This window comes from Schistocerca serialis, chromosome 3 (assembly GCF_023864345.2).
Source record: "Schistocerca serialis cubense isolate TAMUIC-IGC-003099 chromosome 3, iqSchSeri2.2, whole genome shotgun sequence".
Lineage (NCBI taxonomy): Eukaryota > Metazoa > Arthropoda > Insecta > Orthoptera > Acrididae > Schistocerca > Schistocerca serialis.
The window spans coordinates 973,895,203-973,914,973 of record NC_064640.1 but is presented as its reverse complement, the minus strand read 5'-3'; the positions used below and the strand labels follow the sequence as shown (position 1 = coordinate 973,914,973).

Here is a 19,771-nt window from a genome sequence, read left to right as displayed (position 1 = left end):
TTTGTTATGTGGTGTTGTTTTATCTGTTATAATGGTTCTGTTCCAGTATAATTTATATTCATCATTCTCCAGTACATTTTGTGGTGCATACTTGTATGTGGGAACGTGTTGTTTTATAAGTTTATGTTGTAAGGCAAGCTGTTGATGTATTATTTTTGCTACATTGTCATGTCTTCTGGGGTATTCTGTATTTGCTAGTATTGTACATCTGCTTGTGATGTGATCTACTGTTTCTATTTGTTGTTTGCAAAGTCTGCATTTATCTGTTGTGGTATTGGGATCTTTAATAATATGCTTGCTGTAATATCTGGTGTTTATTGTTTGATCCTGTATTGCAATCATGAATCCTTCCATCTCACTGTATATATTGCCTTTTCTTAGTCATGTGTTGGATGTGTCTTGGTCGATGTGTGGCTGTGTTAGATGATACGGGTGCTTGCCATGTAGTGTTTTCTTTTTCCAATTTACTTTCTTCGTATCTGTTGATGTTATGTGATCTAAAGGGTTGTAGAAGTGGTTATGAAATTGCAGTGGTGTAGCTGATGTATTTATATGAGTGATTGCTTTGTGTATTTTGCTAGCTTCTGCTCGTTCTAGAAAGAATTTTCTTAAATTGTCTACCTGTCCATAATGTAGGCTTTTTATATCGATAAATCCCCGTCCTCCTTCCTTTCTGCTTAATGTGAATCTTTCTGTTGCTGAATGTATGTGATGTATTCTATATTTGTGGCATTGTGATCGTGTAAGTGTATTGAGTGCTTCTAGGTCTGTGTTACTCCATTTCACTACTCCAAATGAGTAAGTCAATATTGGTATAGCATAAGTATTTATAGCTTTTGTCTTGTTTCTTGCTGTCAATTCTGTTTTCAGTATTTTTGTTAGTCTTTGTCTATATTTTTCTTTTAGTTCTTATTTAATATTTATTATTATTATTATTATCATCATCCTTACTGCTTTTTTTTTTTTGCATACCTATCTGATCAGTAATCCACATTTGTTGGAATGGAGAAAAAATGTCATTACCCTTTTATCATATGTATTTTACTGTATAATTGTTTTAATCACAGTAGCTTTTTTATTCCTGTTATTATAGTAATAATATCTACACTAAGGAAGAATCCTTTACAGATGAGCTGTGTTATCTGATCTGGAGATTAGTGAAGGTTGTAAACTATATACATCATCAGTTTTTTTTAGATGTCCACAGCTGTAGATTACTTGACCTGTGTTAAAGGCTGGAGACTTGTAGAGTCACCCTTGATTAATCAGATGTGCTCAATTTGTTGGAAATGACTGCCTGGGTGGCAAAGTACATGTGGCATGTACTTTGAAGTTTTTTTTCCAGAAGACAAAACTCAGAGATTTCCTTATGCAAATCTAACTTATCACAAACCAGTTATTAAAACCAGTCAGACAACATTCACCACTTTAGAAAAAAAAGTGAAGCATCCAGAAGATGTCCGATGTCAATGTAACTTTGTACATGTACACATCTTTGGCGGGTATGTAAATGATTAGAGTTACAATTCTCTGTGACAGGTAGAAAGGCCACCAGAGTGAGTATCGGGTGCTGAGTGATCATTGTGAAGAACACAAGATGCTGTGTACACATGTGATACAGCATTATCAGCACTTGACAGAGTTTGAAAGGTGAATATTTGTTTGTCTTCATTTGGTCGGCTGGTTGAATTGTGCAATATCCAGATTTGAGGGCCATTTGCATGTGACAGTGGACTGATGATGTTGAAATGCATAGGAATGTGAGGGTAGGCATACTAGTTGTCAAGTTTCTGGTTGACAACAACAAGGGATGATCACTGTATTGGATATCAATCACATTGTAACCTATTTGCATCAGTGCCTGTTATCTGAGAATGAGTAATGGATTTGCTGCAGCATTCTGTGTCACTCCGCACCATTTTTTGGAAACTAGCAGCAGCCAGACTAGGGAATTCCTCTCCTATATAGTGCCTTGACTGGGAAGCATGGACTGCTGATGGAGGACACTGAATTAGATGAAAATTGTTGACAAGTGTAGCGGTGACCTGGGGATAGGTTTCTCTCTTCCTTTGTTTTGGAAAGACACAGCAGTGTTACTCCAGGTGTTATGGTGTGGGGAACCATTAGATGTGACTTCAGGTCATGGGTGGTAGTGGTTGAGGGAACTGTGATGGTACAATGGTACATTACAGACAGCTCACATCCTCATGTGTTACCTCTCACACAATAGTACCACGATGCCATTTATCGACAGGACAATGCTCCTCTACACGTAACACGTATGCTATGAACTGGATGCATGATGTTGAGGCACTCCTGTGGCCCACAAGCTCCCCAGATCTGACTCCAGTAAAATGTGTGGAACCAGCTCATGTCAACTTCATCCCAGTCCCAGTATCTGGGACCAGTTACAGCAGTTGTGGGCCACCTTGCCTCAGGAGAGGATACAATGGCCTTATGACACCCTTCCCGACTGAATTAGGCCAGAGGGGGTGCGTTATCATACAGATAAGTGAGCTCATCCTGCCAAGTTATTTGTAAATGTAGACCGGTTTTGTAATCACTGAAATGACTCACATATGCTCTCAACCCATGAAGATTCATTTTGTTTCCTCCTTTCCTTCTGAGTGCTTCACTTTGTTTTGTCAGGCAGTGTATATTGAGAGAGAGAGAGAGAGAGAGAGAGAGAGAGAGAGAGAGTGTCAGAGTCAGAGGGAGTGGGAGGAGGGGGGTGGGGGGGTTGAGAGAGAGAGAGAGAGAGAGAGAGAGAGAGAGAGAGAGAGAGAGAGAATATTAAAATGCTACTTTTTAACTTCCAAAGTGATCACAGAAAAGTCTCAGAATTCACTATAACCAGGTAAGCAGTCACCATACATAATACTAAGAACTGATAGTTTGTTCAAACCCATATTTGAAAGCAGAGGAAATTCTGGCAACATGTTGAATACAGGTAGGTCATGATGTGGAATGTTTATAGCAAAAAGCAGCAGGAGGATTTCTAGTGAGGTTAGAAATCAATCCCACTGTGAACTCATATGGACAAGGGCAACTGGCAGTGATGGACGCTGATTAATAGTCGGGTGTTTTCCATTTGATAACACTCCAGTCGTATGGTAGTAGTTGAGATTGATTTTATAGTGGCTAGTACATAACATAGGGGAAAGGCAACCACTCAACTTTAGTGGATCGATGTTTGGAGCCAGAAACACACAAGGGAAAACATCATTTACACTAACTTTTGAGTACCAGTTCTTTTTCTCTGGCAATAATACACACATTCACACATACAACTACATAGATGCCTGAACACACACTCCCATGGCCATGGAAAAACCAATAATTGATAATTTCTTATTGAAAGTAATTGCCTGAGCTGACGGAGGTGATAGTGATGATGGGAGTTGAATTAGGGATGGATGCAAGGAGGGGTAGCAGGTTTTTGGATGAATGACCTCACGGCTGTACAATGAAATGGAAAGAGTGCAGGGGGGGGGGGGGGGCTACAGCTGCTTCACTACTTAGGCCATATGTTGGATACTACCTTCCAGCACAAGTTTGTCTGAACTACACAGACGGGAACTGTCTCTCCAACACATCCTGCATTCTTGCAATCCCCCTGTCCGAAACCTCTGCTAACCTGTTCCTGTTGTCTTATCTTGCCTTTCTCCCTTCTCTCTTCTGTCCACACCACTCCTCCTTCTCTGCCCAGGTCAAGCACTGCCTTCTCCCACCACTCTTCCTACCCCCCACACCCATGCGGGCATTCTCTCTCTGTCTTCCCCCCCCCCCGTCTCTCTCTCTCTCTCTCTCTCTCTCTCTCTCTCTCTATCTCTCTCTCTCTCTCTCTCTCTCACCCCTCCCTCCCTCCCTCCCTCTCTCCCTCCCTCCCTCCCCCTTCTTACTCCCTCTTCATCTGTTCATCTGCACCTTTCTCTCCTTTTTATCCCCTCCTTTTCTCTCCCCACAGGTTTCCCCCTTCTCTGTCTTTCTACACACACACACACACACACACACACACACACACACACACACACACTTAGGTTAAAAAATCTGGGCGTACATAAATTTCAGTAGCAGTTTTGATACTTCATTTATTTATCTACTTATTCATTTATTTTTATAATTAGTTTGATTTTCGTTAGAACATTTGGCCAACATATAATTATGTGAAAGTTGGTGTACAGTCTAACAAGATTCACTTGTATATTAACCAACCTCTTAACTGAAGTCACTATTCCATGATTGTGCTGTTACACTTGGGGATAATCAGTGAAATCCTGATGATGGAAGAAATTTTCATCAACAGTATTTGACCAATGAGGGAAAGAGAGACAGTGGTGAAAAGTGCATATTCATGAGACTGTGTGCCAGTTTTCTGGGCTAAATTTCATACATCTCTATTATTGTGGTGATGACACTATTGATGGTAATCCATCAGATGAAGTTGTTAAAGCTTGGAAGTCCTGGGATGTTCCTTTCAAGAGGAGTGGGCTATGTGTCAGCACTTTACTATTAAGATTTGTCTACAAGTTGATTGTGGAACAGCTCTGTATGTTATTCTCAATACACAATTTTGTGCATTGGTAAGTCTCTGTCAGAAATATAGTCCTCATGAAATTATAGTGTCCTTCTTGCCACCTCTTTACCATCTATGACAATTATTGTGGTGTATTTTTGTTATCATTATAATTATTATTATGATCTAAATGAATGATCACTTGGAGAATACTTTGTAATTTAGAAAGTGTACTATGCACCATTTCCCTTTCTCCAGCGTATCTGTTACAGCAGTTAATGATGTGTGTGTGTGTGTGTGTGTGTGTGTGTGTGTGTGTGTGTGTGTGTGTGTGTTTTCATTTACAAAAAGGAGTTACACCACTGGAAGAAGTGGAGGAGTTCTTGTTTAGCAGAATTCCAGACTAAAAAGATATCACTAATGAACCTGTACTAAGCAAATGAGCACAGATTCTTGGAGTTAATGTATTCTCTTGTCTACAACTCATGCAAAGGCTGGCATAGAATAGGAACATCATGTTCCTCATAGCCATTCCCATGATGTGTTGGTAGGATTCTCCCTCAAATGTGAACACAGCATCATACTTACATTTAATGTCTTCATCTTTGAGGAACATACCTGTAAATAATTCAGTGGGATGACATGCATTAAGTGCCAGAGGCTGCACACTTTTGCTTTGTACAGGCTCACTTGTATCATTTTTGGAGTCTGAACTGGTAATGAAGTACAGCTCCTATACTTCCATCCATAGGCAAACACCTTTTCTCAAGCTGCTCCCTGAAGTTGGACTGCTGTCTTGCTGATATGCACATTGTAACTCCTGTCCACATGAAACCAACAAGTAAACAACAATATCTCAGTTTTAGTAGCTACCATCTCATCTGAGGTAAACATATCTTATACAACACAAAATTCCTCAACACGTATACCAACTGACTTCCATTCAAGCTACCCATTTATTCCACTTTCCCATTATCTTCTCCAAAAACACCTCTACTGATCTGTCATTTCCTTCCGTCCTTCGAGCAGCAAAAGTTCCTGCTTCAAAATCACTGAGAAGTCCTCCCTATATTTCCTTATCATCTATTACCACAAAGTTCTTAAATGCCTTAGTACAATTTTTCATCAGGGTTATGTTGTTGTTGTTGTTGTTGTTGTTGTGGTGGTCTTCAGTCCAGAGACTGGTTTGATATAGCTCTCCATGTTACTCGTATCCTATGCAAGCTTCTTCATCTCCCAGTACCTACTGCAACCTACATCCTTCTGAATTTGCTTAATGTATTCATCTCTTGGTCTCCCTCTACGATTTTTACCCTCCACGCTGCCCTCCAGTACTAAATTGGTGATCCCTTGATGCCTCAGAACATGTCCTACCAACCGGTCCCTTCTTCTTGTCAAGTTGTGCCACAAACTCCTCTTCTCCTCAATTCTATTCAATACCTCCTCATTAGTTATGTGATTTACCCATCTAATCTTCAGCATTCTTCTGTAGCACCACATTTTGAAAGCTTCTATTCTCTTCTTGTCCAAACTATTTATCGTCCATGTTTCACTTCCATACATGGCTACACTCCATACAAATACTTTCAGAAACAACTTCCTGATGCTTAAATCTATACTCAATGTTAACAAATTTCTCTTCTTCAGAAACGCTTTTCTTGCCATTGCCAGTCTACATTTTATATCCTCTTTACTTCAGCCGTCATCAGTTATTTTGCTCCCCAAATAGCAAAATTCATCTACTACTTTAAGTGTCGAATTTTCTAATCTAATTCCCTCAGCATCACTCGACTTAATTATTATCCTCATTTTGCTTTTGTTAACGTTCATCCTATATCCTCCTTTCAAGACACTATCCATCCCGTTCAGCTGCTCTTCCAAGTCCTTTGCTGTCTCTGACAGAATTACAATGTCATTGGCAAACCTCAAAGTTTTTATTTCTTCTTCATGGTTTTTAATACCTACTCCAAAGTTCTCTTTTGTTTCCTTTACTGCTTGCTCAATATACAGATTGAATAACATCAGGGATAGGCTACAACCCTGCGTCACTCCCTTCCCAACCACTACTTCCCTTTCATGCCCCTCGACTCTTATAGCCACCATCTGGTTTCTGTACAAATTGTAAATAGCCTTTCGCTCCCTGTATTTTACCCCTGCCACCTTCAGAAATTGAAAGAGAGTATTCCAGTCAACATTGTCAAAAGCTTTCCCTAAGTCTACAATTGCTAGAAAGGTAGGTTTGCCTTTTGTTAATCTATCTTCTAAGATAAGTCGTAGGGTCAGTATTGCCTCGCATGTTCCAACATTTATACGGAATCCAAACTGATCTTCCCCGAGGTCGGCTTCTACCAGTTTTTCCATTTATCTGTAAAGAATTCGTGTTAGTATTTTGCAGCTGTGACTTATTAAACCGATAGCTCGGTAATTTTCACATCTGTCAACACCTGCTTTCTTTGGGATTAGAATCAGGGCTATAACTTCCGTAAAGTGAGCCCTGAAATCAGATTATCTCTCCATAATACCTTCCTCCCCCCTTGTGAGTTATAGTTGCTTTTATTGGTCCTAACCTTCCTAACATTTTTATTAAGCCCTATGACATTCCCATACTATCATTTCTGACCCAAGGCTCCTACCTCTGCAACTAATCTTTCTCAAAAACTTAACATCATATAGCCATCTACAACTGGCCATACACTCCCCATCATCAGCAGACATAGCCATATGCAACACTATGCATGCCATTTACCAGTTGCGTATTCAGTAAATGACACTCAACATACGTTACAAATTAGTTCTATGTTGTGGACAGCTGCAACTAAAGTAATCCATATTTCATGAATAAATTGCTTCCAGCTATATATGAATCTTTATTTACAGAAGCCTGATCAGTTTCATGATATAGAACACACCCTCAGGTGTTTATATGTCAGCAAAACATTAAGCTCATAATATGGGAAGGAGGGTGCCCAATCTCCTCAAAATAAAAGACTGTTACCTGCAACAAGCAGGGCATCACAGTTCAAATTCAGCAATTGAAAAACTAGCATGTTAAAAAACCACATTAACCATGAAGTAGCAGACAGCACCTCTCGAGCAGCCTCACTATGCAGGGCCACATTGCTACTCGATGTACTCGTGACTATGTGCCTTGTTGTCATCCCTCATGTTGTTTCTCGGATCTCAAATGCCCATCAACTGAGGAACATTAATTTATAAAGCACACTATTCTATTCACATGATATAAAGTAGCTGTAATGAACTATGGTTTTATACATGGCTTTGTAATAATATCTGAAAAAAGTTTTTTTAATAATAATCAGAAACCTTTTCTCAGTACTCTCAACTACAGGAAATCACTATACATAGCCACCTGTGTCTCAGAAGTAAAAGTAAATCTGTATTCTCAGTGCTGTTCAGTAGAATGCACTGTCTTTCCTAGACTGAACAGGACATTGTGGCTTGTAAATACTGTCCAGACTGTCAGCATGGCTTTCAGTGTCCTTTCAAGCATGATCGATAACACCAGATGATAATCGCTACCTACAAATTATGGCTTGTAAGTACCTAGAGGAGAATGCAACAGAACTGTATGCTACCTTTCTGAAGGCAACTCTGAGGGCTGCGTCAACTTACAAGGTATGAAATCACCTCCACATGATCAGTATGACCTCAAGGTGTCAATTATATCACCCCTCCCTTCAGCACAATGTTGCAAGTTTTGTCTGATGTTTGACAAGTGTCATAGAAGAGTGTCAGGGTGGCCAGTGCATGCTTCATTTGCGTAGTCCCTCAGGTTCAGCAGGGAGAGGGTAATTTGAGTGCTGTGCAATATTGGGACAGGATCCTTCAGTCTGTTGTTCAACCATAGAGTCAACATTTTGGCAATGAGTTCATCTTTCTACATCTACATCATCTACATCTACATCCATACTCCGCAAGCCGCCTGACGGTGTGTGGTGGAGGGTACCTTGAGTACCTCTATCAGTTCTCCCTTCTATTCCAGTCTCATATTGTTCATGGAAAGAATGATTGTCTGTATGCCTCTGTGTGGGCTCTAATCTCTCTGATTTTATCCTCATGGTCTCTTCGCGAGATATATGTAGGAGGGAGCAATATACTGCTTGACACTTCGGTGAAGGTATGTTCTCGAAACTTCAACAAAAGCCCGTACCGAACTACTGAGCGTCTCTCCTGCAGAGTCTTCCACTGGAGTTTATCTATCAACTCCGTAACGCTTTTGCAATTACTAAATGACCCTGCAACAAAGCGCGCTGCTCTCCATTGGATCTTCTCTATCTCTTCTATCAACCCTATCTGGTACGGATCCCACACTGCTGAGCAGTATTCAAGCAGCGGGCAAACAAGTGTACTGTAACCTACTTCCTTTGTTTTCGGATTGCATTTCCTTAGGATTCTTCCAATGAATCTCAGTCTGGCATCTGCTTGACCGACGATCAACTTTATATGATCATTTCATTTTAAATCACTCCTAATGCGTACTCCCAGATAATTTATGGCATTAACTGCTTCCAGTTGCTGACCTGCTATATTGTAGCTAAATGATAAGGGATCTTTCTTTCTATGTATTCACAGCATCAAGATGATAACTTACCTCCTGTGCATCTTCTTTCGGAAGGCAGATATACATTGGATTGACTGTTCTAGTGTCCAACTGAAACTTCCAGTGCATCATGTCACGAATCCACTTCGTGGACTCAATGGCCTCGGGAGGGCCACTATGAAAGAATTGGGCAAGCTCAAGCAGCAGTATCTCAAGCACCTTCTGGATGGCATACTGAGGAGGATCTGAGTGTTTTACAGTCTGAGGAGGCTATCTGCACGGACAGCGAGAATGTATTTAATTTGTTAGACAATAAATTTTAGGCTACTGGCACATTTTGTGATCTGTCAAAGGCATTTGACTGCGTAAATCACAATGTCCTTTTAAGTAAATCAGAATATTACAGTGTAACAGGAAATGCTGCAAAATGGTTCAAATCCTATATCTCTGACAGGAAATGAAGGGTGTCAGTAGAAAAGAGATGTGCATTAAGCTATCAGATATCATCCAGCTGGGAACTAATTACATGTGGTGTCCCACAAGGCTCCATCTTAGGGCCCTTACTTTTTCTTGTTTATGTCAACGACCTTTCATCTGTAACACTGCCAGATGACAAGTTTGTTTTGTTTGCAGATGATACAAACATTGTAATAAACAGCAAAAAAAAAAAAAAAAAAAAAAAAAAAAATGCACTTACACAGTGTAAAACTTGTAAGAAGTTTCGCATCAGTACCTAAAATACAATGACAGGCAGATAGAAGAAATAGACAGTGTTAAATTCTTGGGATTACAGCTTGATAACAAATTCAACTGGGAGGAGCATACCACATGACTACTCAACCATCCAAACAAAACTCTACTTCTAACGCTAATGTTGTCATACATAGGTGATATATAAATAAAAAAGCTAGCATACTATGCTACTTTCATTCCATAATGTCATACAAGATTATTTTTGGTTGTAACACATCAAGCCAAGCTAAATTTTTCTGAGTATAAAAAAGGTGCAATAAGAAATATTTGTCATGTGAACTCAAGAACCTAGGGCAGAGGCAGGTTTATGGAACTAGAGATATCAACTAATGCTTCCAAAATATTTATTTCTTTATGAAGTTTGTCATAAATAATACAGGGTGCACATGTCATTTTGAAGAGAAACCCTGAAAGTTTTTTTTGTTCATGTGTACCACCACAGTGTAGTTTGGTAATTTACCAATAGTCAACACTAGTCGCAAACATGGTGAGTTCAGGTGTGGAGCGAGCTTTCTGTGTGTTGGCGTTTGACAAAAACAAGTGTGCTACAACTGTTCAGCAGATGTTTAGAACCAAGTACAGTAAGAAGCCACCAACGGAAGGCCATTTACCACTGCCACAACAAATTTGTTATGATGGGTTGCGGGTTGCTTGTGTCCAGCAAATTTCCCAGCGGACATCCCAGTGTGAGAGAAATGAATGTGGAGCATGTACGAAAGACATTCATTAGGAGTCCAAAGAAACTGGTGTGTCATGTATCCTGTGAACTTGAAATTGCTCCAATGACAGTGTGCAAAGTACTGTGACAGAAGCTGCCTATGAAATCATTGAAATTGGAGCTAGTGCAGAAGCTCAATGATGACGACAAAGACAAGCATTTTGAGTTTTGTTCACAGTTGCAAGAATTGAATGAGGATGGGGATGGCATTCCACACTAATGGGGAAATGAACGGGCATAATTGTTGAATCTGGGGTACGAAGCATCCACACGAAATCACTGAATTTGAGTGTGATTCCCCAAAGGTAAATGTGTGCCTTGTCACATCGAAAACTGTACTGGCCATTCTTCTTAGCCAAGAGCACTGTCATTGGATCTTCCTACTTGAACATGTTGTAGCAATGGCTGATGCCTCAAATGCTATCGGACTCTCCATTCGTCTTTCAGCAGGATGGGGCTCCACCCCATTTTCATCATGAAGTTTGTGGGTACCTGAACACACAGCTGCCGCATTGATGGATCGGCCGTGCTACAGTTGGGACAGCTGTTTCATGAAATGGCCTCTCCAATCACCAGATCTCACTCTGTGTGACTTTTTTCTTTAGGGACACATTATAGATCTGTGCCATGTTATGACGGGTATGGCAACAATTTGATTACCATATTTACATCTGCTGGGTCACTCATGGTTCGCATATAGAATGTTTGTAAAAAAAATTTCGGGGTTTCCCTTCAAAACGCAATATGTATAACATCTGTACAATGTTTAGATCTTGTGCAAGAAATAACTGAAAGTGTTGCCGGACTTTATGTACACCCTGTATATCTCTTTTTCAAACTTGCTGCTTAGTTCATGAATTAATAATAAAAATAAGAATAATCTTCACTGAAATTTAAAGTCAGGTACTTTAATCCAGAAGGGTGTCCATTATTCAGGAACACACATTTTCAAGAACTTGTCAACAGCCATGAACAGGTTAATTACTAATTAAGTTTTAGTTTAGAGGACCCTAAAGGATTTATTGGTGGCCAACCCCTTCTACTCCATTGATGAATTTCTCAATAGAATCAACTGATGTGTGTATCTTACTAAACATATTAAATCATGTGAATATTATGTACAATCTAACTTCTGTACAAATTCACTGCAGTAATGTGATCAACTGTAAACAAGTACCATAAAATGATTTTTGTGTTTGATGATGCATGGTTACAAAAGCCTAAGAATTATCATGTGAACCTCAGTGTGTTGAACATTTACATGTTTTGCGACAAGTTTGCTATTGTCTTTCTTTGAAAATGTGTTCAAGATTTTTTTGGACTTTTTACACATCTATGAGGACCATTTCACTGGAATCTGTGGATGGTACATTAGCATATTTATATTTCTTTGTAAATATGTGTTGTGTATTCTTGTTTCCTGGCATTTTCTACACCATAGAGGATCTCCTCAAGATTGAAACAAAAACTATATCTAATCTAATCTAAAAGGGTGGAGTAATAAAGTATTGATTGTTACTGAGCAGCAGAGTTTGATTTTACAAATGTGTACTTTCAAACAAACTGCTTTTATTCTGCTTGTTATTCTATTTTTAGTTAACAGTTAAGTTAACTTATTAGTTTCAGAAGACATGTTACTTTGATTCCCTTGGTCCCCTTGATTGTAATCTCACGTTTGCAGATGTGCTTGTGGTAGAGAAATTCTTTCACCATATTTGCCTAGTCTGTTGTCAACTGTGTGAAATGATATAGATACTTGTACCTTACAAATTTCATCTCAGTCTGCCTCTTGCAAAATATTTAAAAAATATTCTTGTATCATCAATTAGCCTCACTAAGTGCAAAGGGTGTCTGTGTATGTTTTGTGATACTAGACTGTGTCAATCTACTATGTTCCACAATCACACATTTTATTCAGTACATAAAAATAATTATTTCAGAGTTGTAATGTAAAAGACATACACAAAATTGCTTACTAATGTAAACATCCTGAAGTACTGACATTCTGACATTTGCATAGATAGTTTGTGTTGTGATATGTTAAGGCATTTCTATTAAAGCACTGAGCTCTTTAATATATGATTAGTGCTGCTAATGCTGATTAACTTAAATCTGCAAATGAGGAATATCTGCAAATTAAGAAAAAGTTTACCTCTGTAAGATGATAAAGTGCAAATATATTCTGAGCGATCATAAGTTGAATAAATAACTAATAACTAATGGCACTGGCTGTTTTGTTCACTTCTCATGTGGGCATCATTAAAAGGAGACTGAACACAATATGCTTTTTTAGTTTTACTGCAACTTTCTGATTTTCCACAGTTAGTGCATTTTTTCCTTTCTTATTTTTAAGTGTTGACCATGATGCAAGTTTATTAAATATGAACTAGAACATGGTGAAACTATTTCATAGCTTTCCCCATAATACTGTCACAATTAAGGTCCTATTTTCATTGAGAAGCCTTGTAGTTGTATGTGCTCATTAATAGATTTACTTCTGACAGATCAGGAGAACGTTGTTATGCCGTAGAAGTGAATTGTGGTTGAGTTTTGGCAGTGAGTGTGTTTAAATCCATATGAAGCTTTCAACATTGTGTTGTTTAATGTATCTTTTGAGATTAAGATGTGATACATGTTTGTCAAAAGCAGATCGCTTTTGATAGAAAATCATTCAACATAATTGAACATAAAACATACGTAAGTAGAATAGTGTCTGTTCTGGTGTTTTTAGACACCAGCAGCTGTTAATTTTTCCAGAATCCAGAAATGAATTTCTCTTATTTTAAAATGCCTTCGTTCTCACCATTCATGGAGAAGTTCAATCTGTTTGACTTCTCAAATGTATGATTCTGTTATTAAAAATAAGATGTTTTAGCTGTCAAGTGTAGTAACTGACTGTTTCTTCTCTGTGGTGTACACACATTTTGAGTAATAATCCCAAAAAATGAGATAAATTCAGTATGAAGTAGTCCTTTTTGGATGACCATAGCATCTTGTTACAAAATTAGAATTTGCTTGTCTTCCAAATGATTCATTAATGAGTTTTTCTTACACATCTACATCACCTGGATTTTCTCTCTCCCTCTCACTCCCCATACCCTTCTACACCCTACTCTCGTAACATTCTTAGACCTGTTTATGGAATAGAGAGATACTTATTCACTACCTGACTTGATTGCTATTCAGTATTTAGTCTCTCACAATTTCTTGTCTTATCTAATCTTATGATCAGCAGAGAGCTTTCATTTTTTTTCTTTGTGTGTGTGTGTGTGTGTGTGTGTGTGTGTGTGTGTGTGTGTGTGTGTGTCTCCACAACCCAACAGTATTTCAGATCTGAAAACGAGTTCTGTCTAGACTGTTACTGAATTCATTTATTTAACAATCACGAGTTTTACATGTGTGCCATTCTCAAGTGATATGGTACATTATCACTTGAGAGTGGCGGGCATGCTCAAATCACAACTGTGAAGTAAATAAATCTAGTAACAGTCCAGATGAAAAATATTGTTGTTCCTGAAAGCAGAGAGGTTGTCTTCTAGAACATATACTCGTTGCAAAAAACTTGTTTTGGATGTAGGTATTACAAAGAGTGATGTGTGTTAAGTAATTAAAGCAGATATCAACCCAAAGTTTCCGTTGAACAGATGAGTACTCCATGAAGCATGATTTTGTTGGAGGTGATATATCTTTGTCTTTCTCCTGATTTGTAAAGTGGCTTATTCAGCTCACTATTGGGAATCTAAAATTTAATGTAATACACCCTTCCCTTCCTCTGAGATGTAAACAACTCACATAATCAATTATCATGGACTTGTCGTTTAACATGGAAACAAAATTACAGTTAAATTTCCATACATCCAAAATTTTGCAAGGGGCATTGCTGGGCACAAGACAGTTAATCCAAGAATCATTAATTAACAAAGTTTATTTTTGAGTAATGCACCAACTTTTAACTTAATTTTGAAAAAAATCATTAATAGACTCTATAACTTCCATTAACTTTCTTTGAACCCTTTAATCATTTATTAGGTACCCACTCTTTATGACAAAAATGACACCACACGATGTGCGGAAATCATGTTCTGACAAGTTCAGGTCATGTACCTGTGTGGCCATGCTGGAGTGCGTGCAACTGATGTAAACAGCCGAGTGCAAGTGAGAGAAACTGCAGGTGTTGGCTGTTTATTGTTGTTTGTTTACTAAGTTCACATGTACTATATTTTGTTAGTAGATAGTGTGTAGAAACTAAATCATGGAATCGGACTTTAGCTCTACAACTGATGAAAATCTGTGGGTGAATTTAAATAATCTACATCTACATCTACGTTTATACTCCGCAAGCCACCCAACGGTGTGTGGCGGAGGGCACTTTACGTGCCACTGTCATTACCTCCCTTTTCTGTTCCAGTCGCGTATGGTTCACGGGAAGAACGACTGTCTGAAAGCCTCCGTGCGTGCTTGAATCTCTCTAATTTTACATTCGTGATCTCCTCGGGAGGTATAAGTAGGGGGAAGCAATATATTCGATACCTCATCCAGAAACGCACCCTCTCGAAACCTACCGAGCAAGCTACATCGCGATTCAGAGTGCCTCTCTTGCAGAGTCTGCCACTTGAGTTTGCTAAACATCTCCGTAACGCTATCATGGTTACCAAATAACCCTGTGATGAAATGCACCGCTCTTCTTTGGATCTTCTCTATCTCCTCCGTCAACCCGATTTGGTACGGATCCCACACTGATGAGCAATACTCAAGTATAGGTCGAACGAGTGTTTTGTAAGCCATCACATTTGTTGATGGTCTACATTTTCTAAGGACTCTCCCAATGAATCTCAACCTGGTACCCGCTTTACCAACAATTAATTTTATATGATCATTCCACTTCAAATCGTTCCGCACGCACACTCCCAGATATTTTACAGAAGTAACTGCTACCAGTGTTTGTTCCGCTATCATATAGTCATACAATAAAGGATCCTTCTTTCTATGTATTCGCAATACATTACATTTGTCTACGTTAAGGGTCAGTTGCCACTCCCTGCACCAAGTGCCTATCCGCTGCAGATCTTCCTGCATTTCGCTACAATTTTCTAATGGTGCAACTTCTCTGTATACTACAGCATCATCCGTGAAAAGCCGCATGGAACTACCGACACTATCTACTAGGTCATTTATATATATTGTGAAAAGTAGACGTCTCTCCATTGATAACAACATGCTGTGTTCTGTCTGCTAAAAACTCTTCAATCCAGCCACACAGCTGGTCTGATATTCCGTAGGCTCTTACTTTGTTTATCAGGCGACAGTGCGGAACTGTATCGAACGCCTTCTGGAAGTCAAGGAAAATAGCATCTACCTGGGAGCCTGTAACTAATATTTTCTGGGTCTCATGAACAAATAAAGTGAGTTGGGTCTCACACGATCACTGTTTCCAGAATCCATGTTGATTCCTACAGGTAGATTCTGGGTTTCCAAAAACGACATGATACTCGAGCAAAAAACATGTTCTAAAATTCTACAACAGATCGACGTCAGAGATATAGGTCTATAGTTTTGCGCATCTGCTCGACGACCCTTCTTGAAGACTGGGACTACCTGTGCTCTTTTCCAATCATTTGGAACCTTCCGTTCCTCTAGAGACTTGCGGTACATGGCTGTTAGAAGGGGGGTAAGTTCTTTCGTGTACTCTGTGTAGAATCGAATTGGTATCCTGTCAGGTCCAGTGGACTTCCCTCTGTTGAGTGATTGCAGTTGCTTTTGTATTCCTTGGACACTTATTTCGATGTCAGCCATTTTTTCGTTTGTGCGAGGATTTAGAGAAGGAACTGCAGTGCGGTCTTCCTCTGTGAAACAGCTTTGGAAAAAGGTGTTTAGTATTTCAGCTTTACGCGTGTCATCCTCTGTTTCAATGCCATCATCATCCTGGAGTGTCTGGATATGCTGTTTCGAGCCACTTACTGATTTAACGTAAGACCAGAACTTCCTAGGATTTTCTGTCAAGTCGGTACATAGAATTTTACTTTTGAATTCACTGAATGCTTCATGCATAGCCCTCCTTACGCTAACTTTGACATTGTTTAGCTTCTGTTTGTCTGAGAGGTTTTGGCTGCGTTTAAACTTGGAGTGAAGCTCTCTTTGCTTTCGCAGTAGTTTCCTAACTTTGTTGTTGAACCACGGTGGGTTTTTCCTGTCCCTCACAGTTTTACTCGGCACGTACCTGTCTAAAACGCATTTTACGATTGCCTTGAACTTTTTCCATAAACACTCAACATTGTCAGTGTCGGAACAGAAATTTTCGTTTTGATCTGTTAGGTAGTCTGAAATCTGCCTTCTATTACTCTTGCTAAACAGATAAACCTTCCTCCCTTTTTTTATATTCCTATTAACTTCTCTATTCAGGGATGCTGCAACGTCCTTATGATCACTGATTTCCTGTTCTGCACTTACAGAGTCGAAAAGTTCGGGTCTGTTTGTTATCAGTAGGTCCAAGATGTTATCTCCATGAGTCGGTTCTCTGTTTAATTGCTCGAGGTAATTTTTGGATAGTGCACTCAGTATAATGTCACTCGATGCTCTGTCCCTACCACCCGTCCTAAACATCTGAGTGTCCCAGTCTATGTCTGGTAAATTGAAATCTCCACCTAAGACTATAACATGCTGAGAAAATTTATGTGAAATGTATTCCAAATTTTCTCTCAGTTGTTCTGCCACTAATGCTGCTGAGTCGGGAGGTCGGTAAAAGGAACCAATTATTAACCTAGCTTGGTTGTTGAGTGTAACCTCCACCCATAATAATTCACAGGAACTATCCAATTCTACTTCACTACAGGATAAACTACTACTAACAGCGACAAACACGCCACCACTGTTTGCATGCAATCTATCCTTTCTGAACACCATCTGTGCCTTTGTAAAAATTTCGGCAGAATTTATCTCTGGCTTCAGCCAGCTTTCTGTACCTATAACGATTTCAGCTTCGGTGCTTTCAATCAGCGCTTGAAGTTCCGGTACTTTACCAATGCAGCTTCGACAGTTTACAATTACAATACCAATTGCTGCTTGGTCCCCGCAAGTCCTGACTTTGCCCCGCACTCTTTGAGGCTGTTGCCCTTTCTGTACTTGCCTGAGGCCATCTAACCTAAAAAACCACCCAGTCCACGCCACACAACCCCTGCTACCTGTGTAGCCGCTTGCTGCGTGTAGTGGACTCCTGACCTATCCAGCGGAACCCGAAACCCCACCACCCTATGGCGCAAGTCGAGGAATCTGCAGCCCACACGGTCGCAGAACCGTCTCAGCCTCTGATTCAGACCCTCCACTCAGCTCTTTACCAAAGGTCCGCAGTCAGTCCTGTCGACGATGCTGCAGATCGTGAGCTCTGCTTTCATCCCGCTAGCGAGACTGGCAGTCTTCACCAAATCAGATAGCCGCCGGAAGCCAGAGAGGATTTCCTCCGATCCATAGTGACACACATCAATGGTGCCAACATGAGCGACAACCTGCAGATGGGTGCACCCTGTACCCTTCATGGCATCCGGAAGGACCCTTTCCACATCGGGAAAGACTCCCCCCGGTATGCACACAGAGTGCACATTGGTTTTCTTCCCCTCTCTTGCTGCCATATCCCTAAGGGGCCCCATTACGTGCCTTACGTTGGAGCTCCCAACTACCGGTAAGCCCACCCTCTGCGACCGCCCGGATCTTGCAGACTGAGGGGCAACCTCTGGAACAGGACAAGCAGCCATGTCTGGCCGAAGATCAGTATCAGCCTGAGACAGAGCCCAAAACCGGTTCGTCAGACAAACTGGAGAGGCCTTCCGTTCAGCCCTCCAGAATGTCTTTTGCCCCCTGCCACACCTCGAGACGACCTCCCACTCTACCACAGGTGAGGGATCAGCCTCAATGTGGACAGTATCCCGGGCTAATTTTGCAGCCAGATCGGGAGAACAAATACTTATCGATTGTAAACTGTGCTTGCCTCAAAAAACCAACAATTATGGCTCACACTTCAATCCTTAACAATTTGAAAGAATGCATAAGCAGAGCGCATGAATTGTGGTATGTACAGTTTGAAGAAATAGTTGAAGAAAGAGTCTGGCCGAAGAAACTCAAAGAGAAAAATCAGTCCTGGGCATTCAGATATTGACAGCAGAGCTAATAGCAGTAACCCGGTTGAAAGAATATGACAGAGAAGCATTGGAGAGTCTTCTAGCACTGCAGCAATTAGCAGTAGTGTGTTTCAAGTTAGTGTGGACCAGCGCATAATAAACTTTATTGTTACATATCAAATCAAAGTCATTTGACAAGCTGATAAAGATTTAAAACTGCAGCAAAAGTTCAGTTTCAAGGAGAATATTTGGCAGACACCATTATTTTGATTCTCCCATGATTTAATATTGATCCTAAATAATTACAAAACTAAATGATTAAAGTGTTTTTTATTTATCCTTGAACTTCAAAAATTTCTTATTTAATCAACAGTAATGGATTTGATTCATTTGCTCATTTCACTACTCCCACAACATAAAGTTTACTGTTATGAATTAATGATAAATGATTAACTTTAACTTGTACTAAATCTACTGTAAAGTAATGCCCTGACATTTAACAACGTTAACTTGTTTAGCAACAGATTAATGTTTAATGAAGTTAACTTTTTGATTAACATTGCCCCACTGTGACCAGGGGTATCTGTATCGCCAATGACATTGCCACACTTGTAACACTGGTTCCTGTCAGATGACCAAAGATAAGCACTGGTGGGCTTGGCTAGAACTTGGATGAGTGACTGTCCAGGTCTGCCGAATGCTGTTGACAAGCGGGTTGCAATCAGCCCTTGTGAGGCCAGTTGAGGATCTACTTGATTGACAAGTAGTGGTACAGTATAGAAAACTGACAACTGACAATGGCTGGAAGAGTGGTATGCTGACCTTTAATCCCTCCATGTCCACATTCAGTGACACCTGTTGGTTGAGGATGACATAGCCATTTGTCGGTACCATTGGGCTTTCTTTGGCCTGTTGGGATGGGTTTATTTAGTATTTGTATCAATAGAAAGATCTCAGAAAGTAACTAATGTGCTGTAGTTGGTGATGTAATTAGTAAGTCACAAAGCTGTATGTGTAAATTTTATAACTGGTATAATTAGTTATTGTGCTGTTGAAAAATGCTGTATAGATGTGTTCATGTAATAACACTTTCAGTTATTATAGTTTTTTGTTTT

General features: G+C 39.8%; 1 protein-coding gene across 1 annotated transcript in view; it reads left to right on the top strand.

Annotated features, from left to right (window-relative positions):
- LOC126471405 (xaa-Pro aminopeptidase 3-like) overlaps positions 1 to 19,771 on the top strand; it is a 201,516-nt gene that overhangs the window by 142,439 nt on the left and 39,306 nt on the right. The gene's annotated exons all lie outside the window — the stretch shown is intronic.